The following is a 20,517-nucleotide window of genomic DNA, read 5'->3' as shown; positions in this document are numbered from 1 at the left end:
AGTTGAAGCATGTGTGTATAGACACGAGGTCCTCCCAAAACTCGCCCGCAGGTTTTTCCTTCTCACTCTTTTCACCACCAATTCTACCATACGCGGCAGTTTTCATGCTGCAACCCATCTTCTGTCTCTCTCTCGAGGCAGTTGTAGTGGCTCGATAAAGGAGGTTATGTATCCCTCCGTTTATCTCGTAGATACGTGAGTGGAAAATTATGGCCGAGGAGTTTTATCCGGGTATTTGTTGAAGGATATTTCGATTTATACTTATGGCACTGGGTGTCATCGGCTTTGAGATGTCTCAATGTGTGATGTAGGTGGTACATAATGGAACAATACCTCACCATCAGGGAATAGGTTGGAAGTCGACAAAATGAATTGATCTGCGTCTAACAAAATGAGCTTTATTGTTGGACCTTGAATTAATATTTATAGAATTTTTCTTTTGAGGAAAGTTTGAAGTTTAGTGAAAGCATCAACTTGCGTCTGTGAATGATTTATGAGCTCAGTTTGACCCTTTCAGATGTCAGATCAATGATATTAAAAATCTTAAAGAACGTTGAGAACGTTGTGAGCTCCGCAAAATAATGCCATTAAAATCCTTCTGATTTCACCTCATTTTTCATCTCCGAGTGAACATTCAGATGCAATTAACTCGGAATTCCTTGGGGCGTTAATTTCCACAAAATTTTTGGGGACTCTCGCTGGAAGAGATGTCACTAACGAACGAGGACAACCGCAGTCGCATTGTTGACCACGAATTCACAGTCGAATGCATCATATTAATGAGGACTGATGTGGAAGGTTCCTGTCTGGAGCAGAAAAAAAAAATCTTGATTATTATTTCTCTTCTACATTTTTTTTCCTCAAGCTCACACGTAACGAGTCAGCCAAATTTTCCTCGAACCCCTATTCCGAACTACTCTCCTTGTCGTGCGAAGAATTTTTAGGGCAACTAATGATGGAAGAACTGCAGGCTTTGTGCTGTTCTCCGGTCTTTTATATGAATGAAGGGAAATAGATGAATCACGGCACGTGCATTTCCATCGTTACACGCACGATTACACGATTATCGCTGGTGCGAGCGTGGTCTTGGAAACGTGGGCGCCTGACTTCATTAATAAAATTTTGGCACCGATGTTTGATGGTGTGGAAGAGTCACAGGTGAATTTGTACAGCAACAGTTGACTCTTGTGAAAATTTCAATTTCAATTTGATACGGATCCCCAGGGGATTGTACTACGTAGAGATAATTGTTCGGTTAATTTTAACAACCAGTGCGTGAAGCTGAAGAACTGGTGAACTAATTCTCAATTATTTACAACAGAAGTACGCGAAATTCAGTGAAAGGGGAATTTTTTCATTCACTAGTTTGTCAGGGAAAACCAATGAATGATTGGTGACTCTAATTTATTTTTACATTTGATCCACTAATTGTTGCAATGCGCCAATTTGCTCCCACTCGTGTAACATTCATTGTATTCCAATTTATTAGGGCCCATAAAACATCACCGGCTGACATTCTGAAAATACCCCTTGTACAATTTTCACAAAGTAGCCATTTAACCCAGACTATGGAAATATTGATCATCAACATTAAGGAGTATGTAACTATGAGAATTACATAGCGGGTGTTCCACCTCGTATGAGATAACGGCCACCGGTGTACTGTAGGTATGCTCTCATTAAAATTTATGATGTCTAATTTTAAAGTTGCCCACTCCTGGCTAATTATTGTCGCATACGTGGCTGGACATCGTGCCACGGTCTCAGAGTGTTCTCTTCAGAGTGGCTACAGTCGATAGTGCCTTCGCTGGGGCTTGAAATCCACCGGAAAAGGTTCTGTTGAGTGCTCGGTGGAAGCCGGACTGGTTACTCTGAAATGGGGGTTGGTGAAAAGAAAGACTCGGAGAATGTAGTAAACGGATAATTTAGTTACAAAACACTGTGTACCTTCGCTTGGAGAATATGCAAAACGTCATTATCTCCACCATTTCGCCAACCGCTCGTCCTGACATTGCTTCTCCTGCAGATATTAATTAAATTTTTTTTTCTGCTCTGCGGAAAAATAGAAATTGTTTATTGATAAACAACTAAATATGATTAATTAATCAAACGTGATTATTAAATATGATTCGTTACCAAAACTCTTAAGCTATAAGAAGTATCAAAATTTTTTTTTCGAGCTTTTTTATTGTCAATTGGTGCGGCAAAAAAGGTTCTTGCAAAAATTTTGTTATCCCCTTTAGATTTCGAGATATTGCTGGAAAATTCAGCTAGGGGCTGAGTCAACGTAAATGGCTTTACCGCTACGCTATTGAATTGTTTGAGACAAAAGAATGAGACAGGAAAAAAGTATTTTAGTTTAGTTTTGTGACTTCTGGAACATTCCTGCACTATGTGTACTTATCTGGGTTCTCTCTGCATGCCGAGAGCAATGCCAGCCACGATTATATGCGCGAAATAAGTCGAGTCAGGTACGTGAATGGATTTTTTCTCCGACAATATTTGTGTTGAAGAATTTCTCGTTTCGGAAAAAAATTCAAGTAACTGGATGTGAAATATGTATTTAATTTTTTTGAAGCAAAAATGTTACCGTCATTTCTTGAGTGTTGAATAATTGTGCTCCCGAACGGAAGCTGTATAATCGTTCAATTTACAGTTTCTATTTTTGTGTGTTAGGGTAACTCAACCGAAGACTGAAACTTCAATAATTTAACTGTTTGATTTTTTATGGTGTCTGGATGGCGAGTTCTGCAAAAAATTTCTCGAAGTCATAGATTTTTTTAGACGCAGCGATTGCACTTTGTGCCAGTGATGGCACTAGAATTTTTATAGAAAATTTTTCGCCGTGTAGGAAGTGTCAATTTGTCGTCATACCTGTCAGTCCAATAGTCCCTTGAATTGAATTCTCCACGACTTTGGGGGGGCGCGTGAGGTAGATGGTCACGTTCGGCGACGCTGAATGCACATGGTCGAGGAATAAAATCTTATCGAGCGATTGTCTGGGTGGCGAAAAATGGGGTAGACTTCGAGTGGGAAACGACAGGGAAAAGGCTTCTCGAGCCGATGGACACGTTCATGGAGGTGCGAAAAGGTATGTTAGGCGCACCAGAGTGGAAATGAGAGAGGCCATTGCTTCGTTGATGACGTTGATGTTTGGGAAATGCTAAGGTCTCACTTGTGAATTTGTGTTTCCAATTTATTATAAATAATTAAGGCTTGGATGTGAGGTAGGGTTAGATTTTGAATCTACATTTTCAAAAACAGTTTTGCTTTAATCATGGATACCAAAAAATAAGATTCAATTTCGGTGTAAAATGATTTAAACTTTCACTCTCGAAAATGTAGGAAAAAGTTGGGAGGCACAAATATATTTATCAGAAAGTATTTAAAACTTCTCAACTTCTTAAGCACAACTTCTTGCTCTCTCGTCTATCAGTCTCAACCAACCAGTCGCCCCCAATTTTCGTTTGTGAAAGTTTCCACAAGATTCTCATCTCAGTACCTTTTCTCAAAGTTAGAAAGGCCCTATCGACGTGCGCTTTTTTCCGTCCAAATTCCCCATCCACCCTTTAACATAGAAAGAGTGGGGCTGAAAAGAATTTCACCGAGAAACGTCGAAAGAGGTTTCCATAGGCAATTTGAATTCACCAGTGGAAACTGATGGCTCTTGACTCGCTAAAAAATTTTCCAACTTTTCAATAAAAAGAAATGAAGGTTGCACTGCAAACAATCATTTCTCTACTATTCATCTGAATCGGCAAGAAAATATGATTATTCACAGAAAGATTTCTTTGGTTTCAAGCTGAAATTTTTCAGAATAATAATTAAACAGAAATTCGGAGTTTCCCATTAATTTTTTCATGAAATTATGAATTTTCCGGGACAAAAGTCCATGAAATTTTACACGCAAAACATAAGCATAATTCACATCATTTTACGATAAGTACATGCTGGAAAGGTGTAGCATCACCAGGACACAACAATAACCATGAGTTATAGGACAAATAAGAAATACCAAACAGTCAGGCTTGGCGCCCATTTTCAGCAATAATCTCAAGTATTTCAGAAGCATGTAGAACACACCTTTGTGGTGGTGTTAGCTTTTCGATATTTGCCCCGTCCTCTCCATCAATAAATCACCTCTTATCAATTCCATTGTCGTCCATACCATGCTCATACATACCCCACCCCACACACTCTCAAAATTTATGATCAAACCGGTCTTTTCTTCAGAAGTCTCTATTTCCTAAAAAATCTTTCCTAAAAAACCGGATGCCCGGCGACTTGATAAAGCAGTTGCCCCTGTCCCCGTGAGTAATAAAAAAAAATACAGAAAATTATCGATTCATGATAAGTGTGCAATAGGAGCTCAGTGGCGCGTGAATGAAAAAGTTGAGATCAACCGTAACGGGGAATCCCCGGCGCGTATGGTATTTCTTCCGTGCTACTGGCCGTCCCTCTATACTCCCCGTGTGCACTCGCGAGTTATTTTATTTTTCTCCACTTTTTTTTTTTGCCTGGGGTAAAAATTTAATCAACGTGAATGCCTCTCACAAGTGAGAAGATAAGCTTTCGATAACTTTCACGATCCGACCAACAGCTGCGGCCCCCTTTGTAACCATACCACTTGAATATATTTCGCATTTAAAGTGCTATTGATGCGCCTTTTCTTTCTCTTCAGCATTAGTGAGTACGGATTAAGAGTATTTGCTCAATGGACCATTGACGTGATCATGAATAGTGGCAAAAGTTTATCGGGACGATTTTATCAGGAGAAAAATACAGCTTGGGTTGGATTGTCGATCAGAAATTGAAGATTGATGATTTGTGGGTGTTAGACTGGACACCATATGGGAAAAAGTAGTCAATTATTTAAATAATATCAGAGTGAATTCGATTTTTAGTATGTCTTCACCTAGTGGTTGTTGGCTAGAGAAAATCCATTGAATGTTAGGCTGATTTCTGTTGAAACTTTGACATTTACCTTGCTTTTGATAACAAATTATTCCAGTGAACGTTAACGATTGCTCAATATCGCGCATAATTTATCTAGAACAGATAATAATTTTTACCGCGCTAATCCAGATTTTGTTGAGGATTTCGTAAAATAAAATCGGTGCACTAGACTTGGTCCCAGAATTTCAGCGCAAATATCCCAATTTTCTCTCCAGTTTAATCCTCAAAATGCGAATCTTCTCTACCAGATTTTTTTCTAGTGTGTTGATCCACACTGATTGAGAACACGCATTCATCCCCCGATTGACGCCGTCATGAAGCAAACAGCTTTGATGATGAAACAGCAATTAACGACAATAGTGAAAATTTGAGAATGTGAGTACACCATCACTTGCATACACCATCAAAAAGTACATACACTAATGCTGTCACTCACAAACTCACACATGGCAAATATCATCACCAATATTTCCCCGACGTGCATTCATTGTCTTGCTACCCCTAACGATGATGGCTCACTATGGTTTTACATAATATCACGAATGGTACGTAACACGTACACAAAACGTTTCCACGCGAATCGAACGTTATATGCATTTGTCAAATGACCAACCCCCGAGGCGTTCATATGTAGAAGCATCTATTGTCCCGGGGGTATATATGTAACAGTTGTTGCAGCTCATGTGTATGAAATTCATTCGCAATTTTTAATCAAATGTAAATGTAATAGGCATTTGTCAGTTACGGGGGGGGGGGCACATCAGTGGCAATCGGCCGTCCCGATGAATTTTCAAAAGTTTAATTAATTAAATTTTATCAAGGAAACATGTTATTGTTCTCCCTGCACTATTCATTTGGGCTTTCGATTGCTAACTTTTTAATTGATCGCTGTTACCCCTCGATTGACTCTGTATCTTTTCCTTAAGAATATAACTTTTATCACTGAGTCCCGCGTTGGAACGGCAGCTTGTTTTGCAGGCGATTAGCAAACATAGAGTTGATAAAGAGGAGCAGCTGAGTGCAGCCTGTGTTTTAATGTTTCTGCACTCGTAATAGATCCAACTTGCAACCAGCTGTTTTATAGTCTCTCCGCTCTTCAGCCCCATATATCAAGCTATCATAATTTTTTATTTCAATTCTTCACTAGAATTGTTATTCTGAAATGCTGCGGGGGCAGTTTCATAACCCGGGTTAAAAGAAATTATATGAAACACGTAGGCCTATCCTAAGATTATTTTATGGAATATTCATAGAACTCGATTGTGCAAATGAAAGTACTTGACGATTCTGTTCAACTTTACCCTTATATTGTCCAATTTGCGTGACATTAAAAGAGGAATTCGGCTTTCTACTTGCCTAGGAAATTCATAATTAAAGAAATTAATTATTCCCGTCACCATTGTGTGAATTTTAATTTTTGCATTTTCCAATACATTCGATCATTAGATGTAGTAATTACCAAACTTCCTGTAATTTACTGAACGCTTTCAGTGGTTTATGCATCAGCAGCGGAATGTGAAAGAATGCGTTACAATTGGAATGAAAAAGTGAAGCGTTACGAGAGCCATTGTTTTCTTTCCATTGCAATTAATCTGAAAAAATAGAAACCGGTGGGGAATAAAAAAAGAATGCGAATGGAGGGGATGGGGAACGTCCACAATGAACTCTGGCTAAGGGAATAATTAACGCCACAATGCCCGTCCCTCCATTACGCGCGCGTTGGTCTTTTAAAATGGATATAACGCCAAATTATTTTCCACATCGAATTGTGTGGACGTTATTTTCCTTTCTGTTTTTGATTTTCATAAAAATCAGGAATAAATTTTCGGTTAATATTTACTTCAATTTGACAGATTTAAAAATCTGTAAACAGGTTTTACTTTGACAATATAATTATTACCATAACGAATCCAACCGAATTATTACCAATCGAATAAATTGGATTTCATGCAATGATTCGTTGATTTCTCATTAGTCATTAGAGTCCCCATATGTACATGATCGCAGCGGGAAATTCAAATACGATGCGGGGCACGCAAATGATGTCGTTCTCCGTGAAAGTGAAGACGCGTCTCTTGACAAATATATTTTATTAATGTATTATTTCATTTGATTATCTCGTGTGGCGAAGGCACCCGGGAATGCGCCGTCTGTCTAGTCGACTAGGATTATCATGTCATATCTCCAGTGGCCGATGTACCGTTTTCAATTACAGAAACGGAACTTGCAAATCCCCCAGAACTATTCAACTGAGAATTCTCAAGTATTCTTTACCATCAAATGCCTAAAAAATGGATCGATGAACAGTAAAACGAGTGAAGCGATAAAAATTATCGCCTCACTGAATGCACAAGTGGTAATTCGAAATTTGAGGAGTGATTTTACAGCGCAATTCGTGTTTCATTGAGGCGTATGCGATACGAGGATAGGATGAACGACAAGACCACCAACGTTGGCAATTGGAGATATGGCTGTGAAACATGCGAGATCGATCTCTGATGTTTTTTCATCCCTCTCATTTGACTGCTGGGTTTTAACCTCATCAATATGCATAAGTTCGTAAAATTTTTATCGATAGAATTGCTAACGGTAGATACTGTGATCGTTTTTTTTTTACCTATACATAGAGAGAATAAAATTTTCGTTGTACTCAGGCTGAAGTAAACCATCAAACCAAATTAATCTAGCTTTGAGGATGATTTATCTCGGTGATGAATGGGAATAACGAAATTGCAAAATGTTCCAATTCGGGGTATTTATTTTGTTTTTCACTGCGCCGATGTACACAGGGTTGTATGACCCTGTCAAATATTCTGTCTGTATTCAAACGTTGTTGTTGAAAAACTCATCTAAACATTTGTATTTATATAACTAGCCACTCAGCAACATAAGGGAATCGCACAGTAGCATTTTTACATCAATAATAGCGCTGTGTAAATTAAAAAAAATTTAAATAATAGTCTTCCAACCAATCGACCCTTGATCCAATTTGCTTCTTGGGGCGATTTTTAAAATTTATCGAAACTCGATGGCCCTGAAATAAAAAGTATATGAAATAAACATCATTACGTGTTATTTTCACTTAATTTCTCAAAGATTATTGCACCTTTTACAACAATATACTTTTTGAAATGTCCTAAGAAAGTGCAGTGCGAATAATTCCGAAGTTTGTTGAAATGAGGAGTTAAAAAACTTGTGAAAACCTTTGACCTCTTCAAAATAATTCTTTTGGGAATCTGTAGAAGACCTGTCACACATACAAATCTCTCAACGTGATGACTCTGCGCATGATTCTGTTTTACTCCACCAGATAAAGTACTTGGAGTTGTACAACGTGGTCTACTCTTGCTGCAGGTGCACACCGCACTGCAGCTGTCTCTCCACAGGCCACGTCTCAGATTATTTATATCGCCTGCAATATGCTTCTGCTTCCTTTTCTTACATTATCCGTACACTATTATATTTTTTATTTCGTATATTATATTCGTGACACTGGAAGCGTGTAAAATTCATTGCTTAAACTTTCAGCTTTTCTTTGTAACCCATTCTCACTCCCTTTTGTACTCTACATCGGTAGTTTCAAATTTCCTAACAGCTGCCCATCGATCTTGCTAATTAACGCTCCATTAATTACGTTTCCTAGAACTATCCATCGTTCTTGACTGATTAATTTCTCTCGTTTCTTGCGTCCGAGTGGAAGATTTGTAATTGTTCGAATTTCAAGTTCAGATATTTTGTTTCGTATTAGTATTAATTAATTATCATTTTTAAAAAGCGACGGCGATTCTCGTATTTAAGTAACACTTCTTGAATTGTTCTAAATTATTTCCTCGAGAACAATTTCTCGAAAATATTTGATCAAGCATGATGTAAAAGCCGGAATGTCGGATATTTTAATAAATGTCGCTCTCATCATCATCATCCCCCCCCCCCTCTCCACGACTAGTAATTTCCCCAGCATGTGCGCTAAATACCATGCAGTTGTGAAATCAGCCTATCAAAATTCCTGGCGTCGGGATCTCCAGGAGTTAACATGAGATACAACAGCCAGGATGTTGTATATAGACCGACAACAGTTACAGGCAGTCAACTCAGTTAGTGCGGTTGGGCCGTTTAATCAACGGTGGTGGGCAATTCTGTCGAGTCCTGCGTAAATTAAGCGAGAGAGAGAGAGGGAGAAAGCCGATGGACGAGGGTATGTGGCCATCTAGGCCTATCATTATCGTTAGTTCAACAGTGTCGTACAGGGAAAGCTGACCCAAAGGATTGGCTTCATAGACCGCCCGAAGATGACTCTTGAGTAACGCCAGGACGCTTGCACCAGCGGCGGGGGGGTGGAGGGGTAATTAATTCATCCATTTTTCCGAATACAAATGAACTCATCATTTATTATTACTCGGATAATTACAGCTTCAGCTGGAAAAACTACATTTATCGAATTTATTTCATTATCAAAATATAAAATTTGATGTAATAAATAATAAATTTATTAATCCCTCGTGGAATCGTTCCTATACCAAGGGGAATAGGCTCAATACCATTTCATAATTAATAATTTCATTACTTCTGGTGCTGCCGAAATAATGAACCAATATTTCAGTCTCTAACCGTATCGTGATCCAGTTATTCGTTTAATTCAAATAATTAGTTACTCTGTGTGTATAGAACAATAGCGAAGCTGATTGAAAATACTCGAAAATATTTGAGCTCTTGAAAATCACAACTCAAAATTTCTCACGTGTCCACCATGGTTCAGCGATCTTAAAGGGAGGATCGGGTTTCGCGCAAAATACATGACCGAATAGTGTGGACGGATGAGGGGAATAAAAAAAAGGGAACTGGAAAGAGTAAAAGAGAAATGAAAAAGGGAGCACGCCGACATACGAACGCTCATGGATGGACAAGGGAGAAGTGGAGACGAGTGGTCGAGAGCGGCGGTGGGTCAGACGAGCCGGAAGACTAGAAAAACTGGATTAATTAGTTCGGGGGAGGTCCACTGGGGCTGGTATAGCTTCTCTCCTCGTTCACCTGACTCAACTCAAGTCCTCAGTCGTCTCTTTTCACCTCCACCTCTTCACTCCCTTGTGCTGTACACCTTTGGGCGCCTTTCGTCTTTCTTGTTAGCCTCTCGGTTGCTGTTTTATTTTTGCACGATATACGGACTCTTTATCCGCGGAAAGCCTCGAGGAGAGCGTTCCCACGACTAAAGGGAATTTCAGGAATAAAAAGCTCACGCGAGATTGACCCCCGATGCTACTTTAGTCTTGTTATTCTCGAGCAACATTTGTCGGGTAATTTTATCAATTATGGAATGTTGGATGACAACGAAGAAGATAATTTATCGTAATCAAATTAATGAATATAATGAAATCGTACGAAAGTACGTTGTTTCTCCAATGTTCCAATATTTGTTTCTTGGAATTGAATAATGTTATTCCGAGTTTCCCGAGAGTGGAGAACATTTTAGGAATGAAATTCCCTTACGAGATTAAAACTCTCTATTAGTTTAATCTGAGCGTACGTCAAGAACATTTTTCGGATAATTTAAATAATTAGGTCATATTGAATGACCCAGGGAGAAAAATTCAAGATTAATTAAATTAAAAGGGGTGCGATTACAGGCATCAACCTCAATGTAAAATGCAGGAATTTTCCACGTTGAACCGGGAAAAAAGTCATAAAGCTCGTAGCAAAAAATCCGTTCCTGATACGTGAATTTTTCTGAGTCTGTCGAGATAAAAACTTATCTTTTTTTTTCAAACAAAAAATTAATTCTTTTAAAGTCAGAAATGGGTATTTATAAATATTTAATAATAATGTTTATAACATCGGAAAACAAATACGGTGCCATAATCAATGTAGTGGTATTATTCCCAATAATTTTTGTCCCGAGAATAATCACTCGCACGATTTACTTTATGCGCAACAGTTAATTGAAATAATGATACGGGAAATTATGAGTTTCAAAGCAAATTCTATCTATTGAGCCTCACAACCGCAATTACGCTTTAACCAAGAGTGGTGCCCAATTCGAATGCCAGAATAATTGTGGGAGCTTCATGGTAGAGGTATAGGTGAGGCCATAGAACTGAGAGGGACAAAATATCTGCAGGTTTATCAACTGCAAATAACTGTCCGGTGCAAATATCATTCCAACAATTAGAAAACCATTCAGTAAAAATAGAGATGACAAGAAAATCAATCAAATAGGGAAACAAAAATTAATATTTACAAATCCCAAAACAGATTTAAGTAGTTACTTGAAAATAGCGAATTGGTTTTTGGGAATTGCATCAGGCCTCGAGAACAATGAAACTTACCTTTCCACAGACATCTCCACGTGAACTCGCAGGTGTATCCAAGATCCGCAGCCACCTGCAAATGCTTTTCTTTATTTTCTTTCAACAACTTCTCTTGACTTTTCCCGGTATACAACGACCTGACCTATTCTTTTATTGCATGTTACGTGTGTGTTCCACCATTTCTTCCTATTTTCTTCGACGCAACACCAATGAATGCCATTCGCACTCAATTTCGCTGCCGAGACAACGGGCTATGAAAGCAAAAAAAAAAATTGTCCCTACACCTTTAGCCGGGTTTTACTGTCATGCGGTATTCCCTTGAGGCAAAAATACAAATTGCACACTTACGTCGTCAGTTGATTTCATTCTTGGAAAGGGCATAGTGAAGAAATCAAAAGTTTTTCAAGGGCTTTATTCTCGGTGTTTGCCAGGGAATGTCTTCGCGCTTCTGTACGTTGAAAAAAAAAATTTATGATGTGCATAAAAACGCTTTGGAAGAATACGAGGTTGAAGTTCAGCAGTAACAACATTTGAGAAAACAAGTCGTGGTGCTCTCACTATTATTGAAGTCGATAGTTCAGACAACATCAATTTTTTCTATTTATTCGTATAATTTGTCTAGTAGAAATCACGATTTCTAAGGATCGAATCCCAAGGAATTTTCCCTCTGCCAAATAATTTCTACGCCTTCTGCAGAAATTTGCATACACAAGTCGCTGTATTAAAAAAAGTCATTGCATGATTCGACAAAATCCAAATAAACAAAGAGTCACTCATGAATGTTCACGGCTCAATTAAAAAGCCTCCCCATCAGACCGAGACATGTGCACTATGGTGAAAAAAATCGACAGTGTTGCATTCAGAGCGTGAGTTGCAAGTTTGTCACTAAGCGTCAGCAAGATGAAGTACGGGGATGGGTGAAAGGTGCTAGTTGCCTGTTTTTCGCTTCATTGTGATTACTAAGCCATGCAGATAATTAACCGACGGCTGAACAAAATGGTGACGTTTGACAGGCTCATTGCAGCCAAATGTTGACATTGAACCTTAGTTAATGAATGAGAATGCCCAAAGAAAATTAGTAATTATTATTTTCCATTCACATTACTATTTTTATTCACAACCGAAAAATTGTTTGATTTTCTCTAGAAGTTATTGCTTCCCTACTCAATAATTTCTGCTTCTAAAATTAGAAAAATTGCTTATTTAAATGAAATATGTGCATACGTTTACTCGAATTATATTTACACGTGGACCATAAAGGTTTATGTCAAGTTTAATTTTTTCCCTAAGTAAATTATTCTGGATTTCACTATGTTCTTACTGAAAATCCGAAACTTTCCGTTCCCGTGATTATTTTCATTTTCAAAATACCACGAACCCTGGAGACGACATTTGCATGTTGCTCGATTTCCTCCTCATGTTCTAGTTCCATGTACACATCGAGTCCATCACAATACTGGTGTTGGTAACGTGATAATTGCGTAAGAGCGGAGTGCAATCCCCCTGGGACCTGGGGATGATAAGGTTGGGGGGGATGGTAAGAGGGAGTTCAGAAAGCCAGTGGTCGGTAAGACCCTCCCTTCCCCTGACTGGTGCATGTAGCCGCGTGTTTCAATCCTCATCACTTATCTTTCTCTATCGCGTGAGGCACATTTGCATTGTTCCTAGTATCTATCATCTGAAATTAACACTGTCAGAACCCCGTGTGCTTTCCAAGCATCGGTCTCGCTTTCGTGTTCGCAAATGTTGCGATTAAGTCGCTGAGGGTTGACGTAAGCCCGTCCGAGGAAATGTGGATGTATCCAGTTTGCATCCACGACTATTTCAAACTTTCGTTGTTTGTTAAAAGCTGATGTTCATTTATCAAAGTTAGAACAGGAGAATAACTTCTTTATTGATTCAATTATCCGCATTGAAATTAATTGCACTGTCTCAACGACACGACTGACTCTCAGTTATATACGATCTCCCTCAGAGTATTATTAAATGGGGTTCATTTGTCCACATAACAGTAGGAAGTGCTAATTGGCCGAGATTTCTATTTCGATTTCCGGTATTTTTATTATTTTCTGTTTACTGGTACTAGTTCACTTAGAACTATTGATTTATGCATCTTCCACGATGAATAATTCTCTCCCCTGAATTATTGCAGAATCATTCCTACGCAATACTGTTCGTCCCGCGAGCTTTCCAGTAATAACCAAAAATTGACAATAGAGTCAGCTCCGCACATAACTGATTCTGGGAATGAGTTCAATATTAACATCGACGGGCACGTAGACCCACAAGATTTGATTCCACAAGAGAGGTAATAACTGCACGGTGGCACGTAGCCATCCACCAATAGGATTGCCGAAGAAGTTTCTCCTCCCTCACTCGCACGTTTCTCACCCGTCTACGATGCTTCTTCCCTTTTCACCCTCACTTCCCTCAGTGCTAAAATTTCTCTTTCGTTTGTCAGAACAGCACACGGATTTTTTTCGAACACAGGTCCCCGTTACGGGGGTTATTTTTTTATTCAAGAGGGAAAGTTCAAGGTTTTTTTCAATTGATAAGAGGAAACTCCTTGTTACAGAGCCATTCTAAAATTATTATTTGCTATTACTGTTGTCCCTAGTGAAATGTTTCGTTCTTAATTTCGGAGTTCCCATTAATTGAGCTGTAAAAAACATTTATTTATACTTCTTGAATGTCGAGGGGGTCTTACAAACCGTTGAACGGAGAGAAAGCACCACCAAGTTCCCTTTTTATTTATTTCCCCTAAGACAGACTGATCCGATCTCGTAGTGCTTTTCTTACCGCAAATTACGGACCATAGCAGCGGCATTCTTCATTTATTTATCAAAATTAATCTTGTTGTTTCATTTCCCAATTTGTATGGATTATTTGTATTCCGCAAACACTGAAAATCTCGTGATATGAAAGCTGAGAATACTTTTTAATTTGTCACATTTAACAATATATTGCTTCTCCTTTTATAACTTGTGCATAAATTTTGAAAAATGAACGTTCACACGAATCTCCTAGGACATTGCCCCCTCGGCGAACTATCCTTCATCTATCCGACTTGCACTGTATACAAATACAAATATTCATCAGAAATCTTGTTCATAAACTCAGCCAATAAATCCACATTATTATCACGAGTTCTTTCTCCATAATCGGATGAAAAAGACAAACAAAAAAACTTAGAAAGTCATCTTAGTTATTATCCTCTCTTTGGATTTCCCACGAGTTATATATCATGAAATTTCCCACCGGGTCACTAACGGTACGTGTATCCTTCTTTAACTATTTCAATCGTCCGAAATTTCATTTAAGTTTCATTTCTTCCCGTTGAAACAGTGGAGCAAAATAATGTAGAAAAAGAGGACCGGCTAGGACACATATAGAATTGCCAACACGTTTCTATGGTGACTATCCAGTTAGCTATTACGAGAGGGAATATAACCGTGGCCCATTAAAATGGACCAGCACGTCTTGGAAGATTGGCTACAGACCCTGAAGAGGCTTGGTGTGAACCCAGAACAGGGGCTATACGTCAGTCTGTGCAGAGAAAGGAAAAAAAAAGTAAATAAAGAGAGACAGAGAGAGAGAGAGGATATTAGTGTTGGCTTTTGGCCTTAATTGGACAATGCAACATTTCTCATTTTTTCGCCTTAATTTGGGTTTATCCGTCTCATCGGCTCTCCTCAATTCCTTGTTATCCAGACTAGTCATTGATCGACCCACAGAGGTGTTGCAAGTCCTTGAAATCCTGATGACGTTGTTACCGCTAACTAGACTCCAAGTGAGTTCAATACCTACTTTCCGGATCAGGGAGGGACTAATAAAGGTCCCAGCCAGACACTACGTGAACTGGGTATTTTCGTGAGAGTTATTCTGGTCTGGGAGAGCGAGAAGTACTTGATAAACAGGGGATTCATGGCAGAGATGAAAATCTGTTGATAATTGCAGTGATATTGCTGATGATTATATTTTCTTTTTTTTCTGGTGCTTCTTCACGAAAATGAAAATCGTTGCTGCTGGTGCAGATAATGCATCAGCTACTAGGATTGGCCCAGAGTTTACACAACATTACCAAGTCTCGGCAGAATGCCGGCGTATACCTCACACCAGCATTGGTTCAATCTGGGCTTGATGGCGCTGGGTTAAGCTCGATGATCGAGCCCTTGGCCAGCTCTAGGAAAAGGTGGCTTGGGTATTTCAGACTGTTAGTACGTGCATTGGATATCTTCGCGATAGGTTATCTAAATGGAAAGGGCGGGCATTACCGAACCGGGTGGGGTCGAAATAGGAATGAAAAGGAGATGCTAATTATAATGATGGTCTTAATGATTACCACATCCTTGTTTATCATTTAGCTTACGACCTGGGCGCAGCCTGGGCATAAGGAATGGATCAGACTACGCCAGTGAGTTTTCCCAAGCCAGACAAGTAATCATGTTCCACATCGACTTCTATTTATCCCACTCATTGCAATGCATTCAACATCATCTGCCGTTCCTTCTCGACGAAAAGACCATTCAGATTTATCCAAGTGATTTTTTTTCCTCTCCCAGATTATTGTCCCCATCCATTTCAATCTCCCAAAATGTGATCAACTAGCATGAGTATATATTCCCCTCCGAATATACTCCAGATCCTCCCGTATTCCCTTTGTCTCACGAGATATCTCTCCCGGGGTGATGGTGAATCCCATCTCTCTGTCCTCCTTCACCCTACGGATCCTAACAGTTCATGATTGTAAAGCGTAACGCTATCCAACGTCAATCCTCAGCAAAATCCCAGTCACGTGCGACGCACAAACCCAATGTTACCAGGGAGCCGATTCCACCTCCATGGACTACAACTGTACGTCTTTGTATTTGCTCTCGGTGATTTTTCCTTTTGGTACTGTGCAAGCACATACGTAATATACGCTCACGTGTTTTACTGAATTACGCGGTAGTAGAGCGATAAAGGACCTACATGGGTGTAACATTATACCCAGATATGAGCTAAATAAAAGGAATGTCGGGAAAAGCTAGGAAGTAAGGGCTCCGTGCTTGTATGTGTCTGACTTGGAACGTTTAATGCGTCCGTTTCCACTGGTGTAACGTCCTACCTTCAACACTCCTCGGTAAATCCACTGTAATAACCTCCTCCTCGTGCCGCAGTATTATACTGTTTATCAAGTAAAATGAAAAGAATGTTGGCGCTTACAGTTTTTCCCCCTATCTATTATTAATTTTGGCTTTTACAAAGTACTTGTGGATCCAATGTTTGAAGAGCATTTTTAATTATTCCCCTCGTAAAAGGTTCTTGTGTCGTAAAACATCGTTTGTAAATTAATTAATCGCATCTCGGTAGGAGAAAAAAAATGCTTTTGTATTTAGATTGCACTTTATATCCAATTCACTGGTTAATAATTATTAACTCTCGTGCTAGTTGAGTAACTACCGTTTGGTGTCGCTGGAGGCGGTCTACATGGCTTTGCACTTACACTCGTGCGCACAAGTCGCATGACCACCGGGGCAATGCATTACTTTATCAAGCCTGACTCCACCACCGCTGGAATAGGGCAGAACAAATGAGTTCATTTTGTCTTGCGAGTTTTTCTTTTATTTTCATTTTTTGTGCTTTTTCTTGAGAAATTTATTGGTTATTTTATTCTGTTTCAGGTAAGTTATCCGAATTGGAATCAAAAATGAGGAGGGGTCGTGAGAGCAGTAAAGGTAGATGACCGACAGCTTTGATAATTTTTATAATTTTATATCAATTAAAATTATTGACCCAAGATATGACGGGGGGGTTGATTTGTTATCAACGAATCAAGCTTGTCTCTCAGGTATTGGTCTAGTACTGCCTGAACCATTGTCATATCTCTTTAGATTATTACAAACAAAACTAAAATCCAAGTCGTCTAAATCATGAACAATATCGTCGACCATTAGTTACGACAAAATCGACATATCTATCCGAACTAATAAATATAAATCTACAGAAGACGTGCCGGTAAGTCGTAGCAATCCGTCTCAAGCGTCCACTCCGCCTCTCTACTCTTCTTCCTCCTTCTCATTCTCCTTCTCCATTTTTCCCCCTTTTTTTCCCTTATTTTGGAAGCATTGTTTTATTCCACCCGCGTAGCAGACACTCCTCACCCCCTTCTTTACTTCTCTCTCAAACTCACACACGTAGACACCTAGACAGTGCGCCGGGTTAGCCTCCACTGACGATTCTTCTCCTCCCACCACCCACCCTCTCCACCGAGCCTCCTTCTCAACCACCTTTTTTCCAATGCCATCATCCCCTTGCACTCTTTTTTTTTCACTCCACACTCTATATTCTCATCGAGTGTATTTCACCAGTACAACCACCAATATTTCAGAGCTTAATGACTGCTTTGGGCTCAATATCGTATACACCGCAAATACCCACTAGTATCTATAGTTAATCACGTTCGATGCAATTTTTTTTCGGCAACTTGTAGTCCTTTCCCCCGTCCCTTTGGCTTTTTTCGGAAATATTTCGGCAAACCGACGATTTAATATGCGGAAAAGCTCGTCCCGTGGTTCCGGCTTATTGCCAATTGTTATTTTCGGTCTGGTCGTGGATTGACGAGAGCCTTGTTGGGATGGTCTATGGTAAGGGGAACGGAATACGCAGGATTGTTAAATGTTGAAGATGTTGATAAAAATGAAAAATAATCGCGGTACAGCCGCTATCGGATCAATTTTAATCAATCAATTGAATAAAAGATACAATAGAATAAACATTGTGGGCATTGATCAGAACATATTTTTATGGTTTTCAAATTTAGTTTATTTGGCTTTTACTTTAATGCATACAATTTTTATGGTGTGGAGAGCCCGATGGTTTCGCAGAACACACAACGAAGTCACTCAGGCGGAGGAATGATCGTAGTGGGTTTTTGAGGGATTGGATGTTAATCCCGGAGTCGAGCATGGCTGGAAATACAATTTTTTTTGTGCCTTTAAAATTTTTTTTTTTGTTAATCGAAGGGGGTACTGCGTTCGGCAATTGGCGCACTCGATTGCGGCTGAATTTGCGTTTTTCCCTGACGCACTCCCTCATACCCCACGTCTCGATTGCAAAATCGACGCTGTGGAGTCTGAAGGGCGGAAAAAGACAAATGAAAAATTGGGGAAAATAGCATAAAAACCGGCTGCATTGATTTACATCACTCTTCTCTTTAGAGAGGCCATATGATTTCATTTTCAGAGGTTGAAATTACTCGCATTGTTTCAGTCAGACTTAACAATTGTTTGAGACCCAACCAGCAGAACGAAATAATTTGTCCTCGTGGAGTTGAATTGACGTAGCTGGTTTTTCTGGTATAATTAATACTCTAATTAGAAGAGTGTAAAGGCTGGTCCTCAGAAATTGGATCTTGGGAGGGGTGAGTGCGGGGTGTAGAACACGGTGAGATAAAATCCTTCTGGACAAGAGCTGGATAAGTAGACGAGGCTTGCCGCTGATGAATCTCAATAATTTATGTCTGTAATTGCGCGAATAATTCACGTTCTTTCCTGGCTTTATATTTCCAAAGAAATGGAAAGAATTACGGACCAGTTGACGGGGGGAGATTCCAACTAAATGACAATTTATCGGTGATGAACGTCAGTGTTTTCGTTCATAATACTTGATGATTTTACTGGGTGTGACACCCATATTATGATCCACATAAATTGTTAACACGTCAATACTCGAGACAGTGCGACTGTGGCAGAACTTTACCCCAGGGAATATTGATATTTTTTGTCGATATGAATGTCATCATTAAATCTTCCAGACAATTATTCGGATCATCTCACAATCCCCTGAGAAATTGACAATCCAGATAGACTTTAAATCTTCGAATAATTGTGGTGCTTTTTGGCTTCACGTCACTCAAATTGTACCAGACAATTCAACCACTAAGAAATTTTCCAATTTCCATTTCAACTAAAACAGCATCCTACCTCCGTACTCCCCAAATTATCTGAATTTCTCACATATTCACTTTTCTAAAACCCTGGGAGTGTTCTTTTCCCAGTCTTAAAAAAGCTTTACCTCCGCTCCAATAAGCATTCCACTCAGAAAAGCTCACAACCTGCGAGGGGTGAGGAACCCCTTGCCTAGCATATGTACGCAGTTGACGTGCACTTTCTATCCAAGATTTGGAGCACTGGCACACAGGTCACATCCACATATATGACATATATACATCTCTGAAGAGGTGTTCAGATGGTTTGACGACGAGGGACGAAGGGATAAATAAAAGAGAAAGAGGGTATGCACTTACCCGTTGAGAAGTCAACGATGGTAAGCGTGCACGATCTGTATATATGCACCAAGCATATGTACACTGACTCCCACGGTGATGGGTTGAAATGAGGCTCATTCGAAACCTCAGCGAAGAGTTAAGAGAGTACATACAAGCCAACATCATGTGTAACTCCTCTTTACCCTCAGCCACATATCTGCGTGTAGGACCAAAAATTTACCCAGTCTGACGCTTCTGCTTACTTCTGCACTTACACCAGTATAAATTCCAGTATTGTAAAGAGACAGTGGTGGCGGTGAGAGGGAATAGGGGGGAGATATACCCCTGTACTTGTGCCAGAGAGTTAGGTTCACGAACTTTAGGAAAACCACTAACGCCCAAAGACTGGTAAATCTGGCGCCGTTGCATCCCCTATACACGGAAATACACAGGTCTATATATTCGAAAGAAAAGAGGATGTAATCCATAGACGTTCGAACTGAGACCACGTGCACCACTATACCATGCGAGGATTGCATCCTTTACCCTCTTTCCAACCCCATTCCCTTCCGTAGTACAGTGAACTGAGAAAAGTTAGCTTGGCATGAGCGCGCGAGCGTCCGCTATTTTTCCATGCCATTAACGACCGACTCGAACGACCTCTATCAATGGCTTTATGGCGGTTGGCTTTTATCCTTTCTTCTCACTCCTCTCATACCCCATCGGCCCAATCACGTCCCAATGGGGCTAGTACGTTTATTCTTTTCACTCTTTCCTCCCCCTACCTCTTGATATTGCTTGTTTTACTCTCTTCAAGTCTTCTGATTCCTGCACGATTTCTTATTTTGTACCATTTTTAATGCATTCTTGGGGGATGTAATGGCTCTGCCAGTTGCCATAGTGGATTTTTCAAGGAATTTAGTACAGTTTTTATATCCTTTGCACTTCATTCCTACGCTGTTACGGTTTCTTTTTCATTTTACTCTCGAGGTCAGACAATATGTACGTGGT

General features: G+C 39.6%; 1 protein-coding gene and 1 long non-coding RNA gene across 4 annotated transcripts in view; one reads left to right on the top strand and one right to left on the bottom strand.

The window, feature by feature from the left end:
- The window catches only part of LOC135172628 (SAM and SH3 domain-containing protein 1-like), a 160,677-nt gene that overhangs the window by 65,559 nt on the left and 74,601 nt on the right, over positions 1-20,517 (top strand). The window lies entirely within an intron of this gene.
- On the bottom strand, positions 604-2,965 carry LOC135161671 (uncharacterized). Its single transcript, XR_010298843.1, has 3 exons — positions 2,875-2,965; positions 1,948-2,052; positions 604-1,871 (listed from the first exon to the last, which is right to left on the bottom strand). It is a non-coding gene; the product is annotated as an uncharacterized LOC135161671 (long non-coding RNA).

This window comes from Diachasmimorpha longicaudata, chromosome 1 (assembly GCF_034640455.1).
Source record: "Diachasmimorpha longicaudata isolate KC_UGA_2023 chromosome 1, iyDiaLong2, whole genome shotgun sequence".
NCBI lineage: Eukaryota > Metazoa > Arthropoda > Insecta > Hymenoptera > Braconidae > Diachasmimorpha > Diachasmimorpha longicaudata.
Note: the sequence above shows the minus strand (reverse complement) of the source record. Positions and strands in the feature narration are given on the sequence as shown.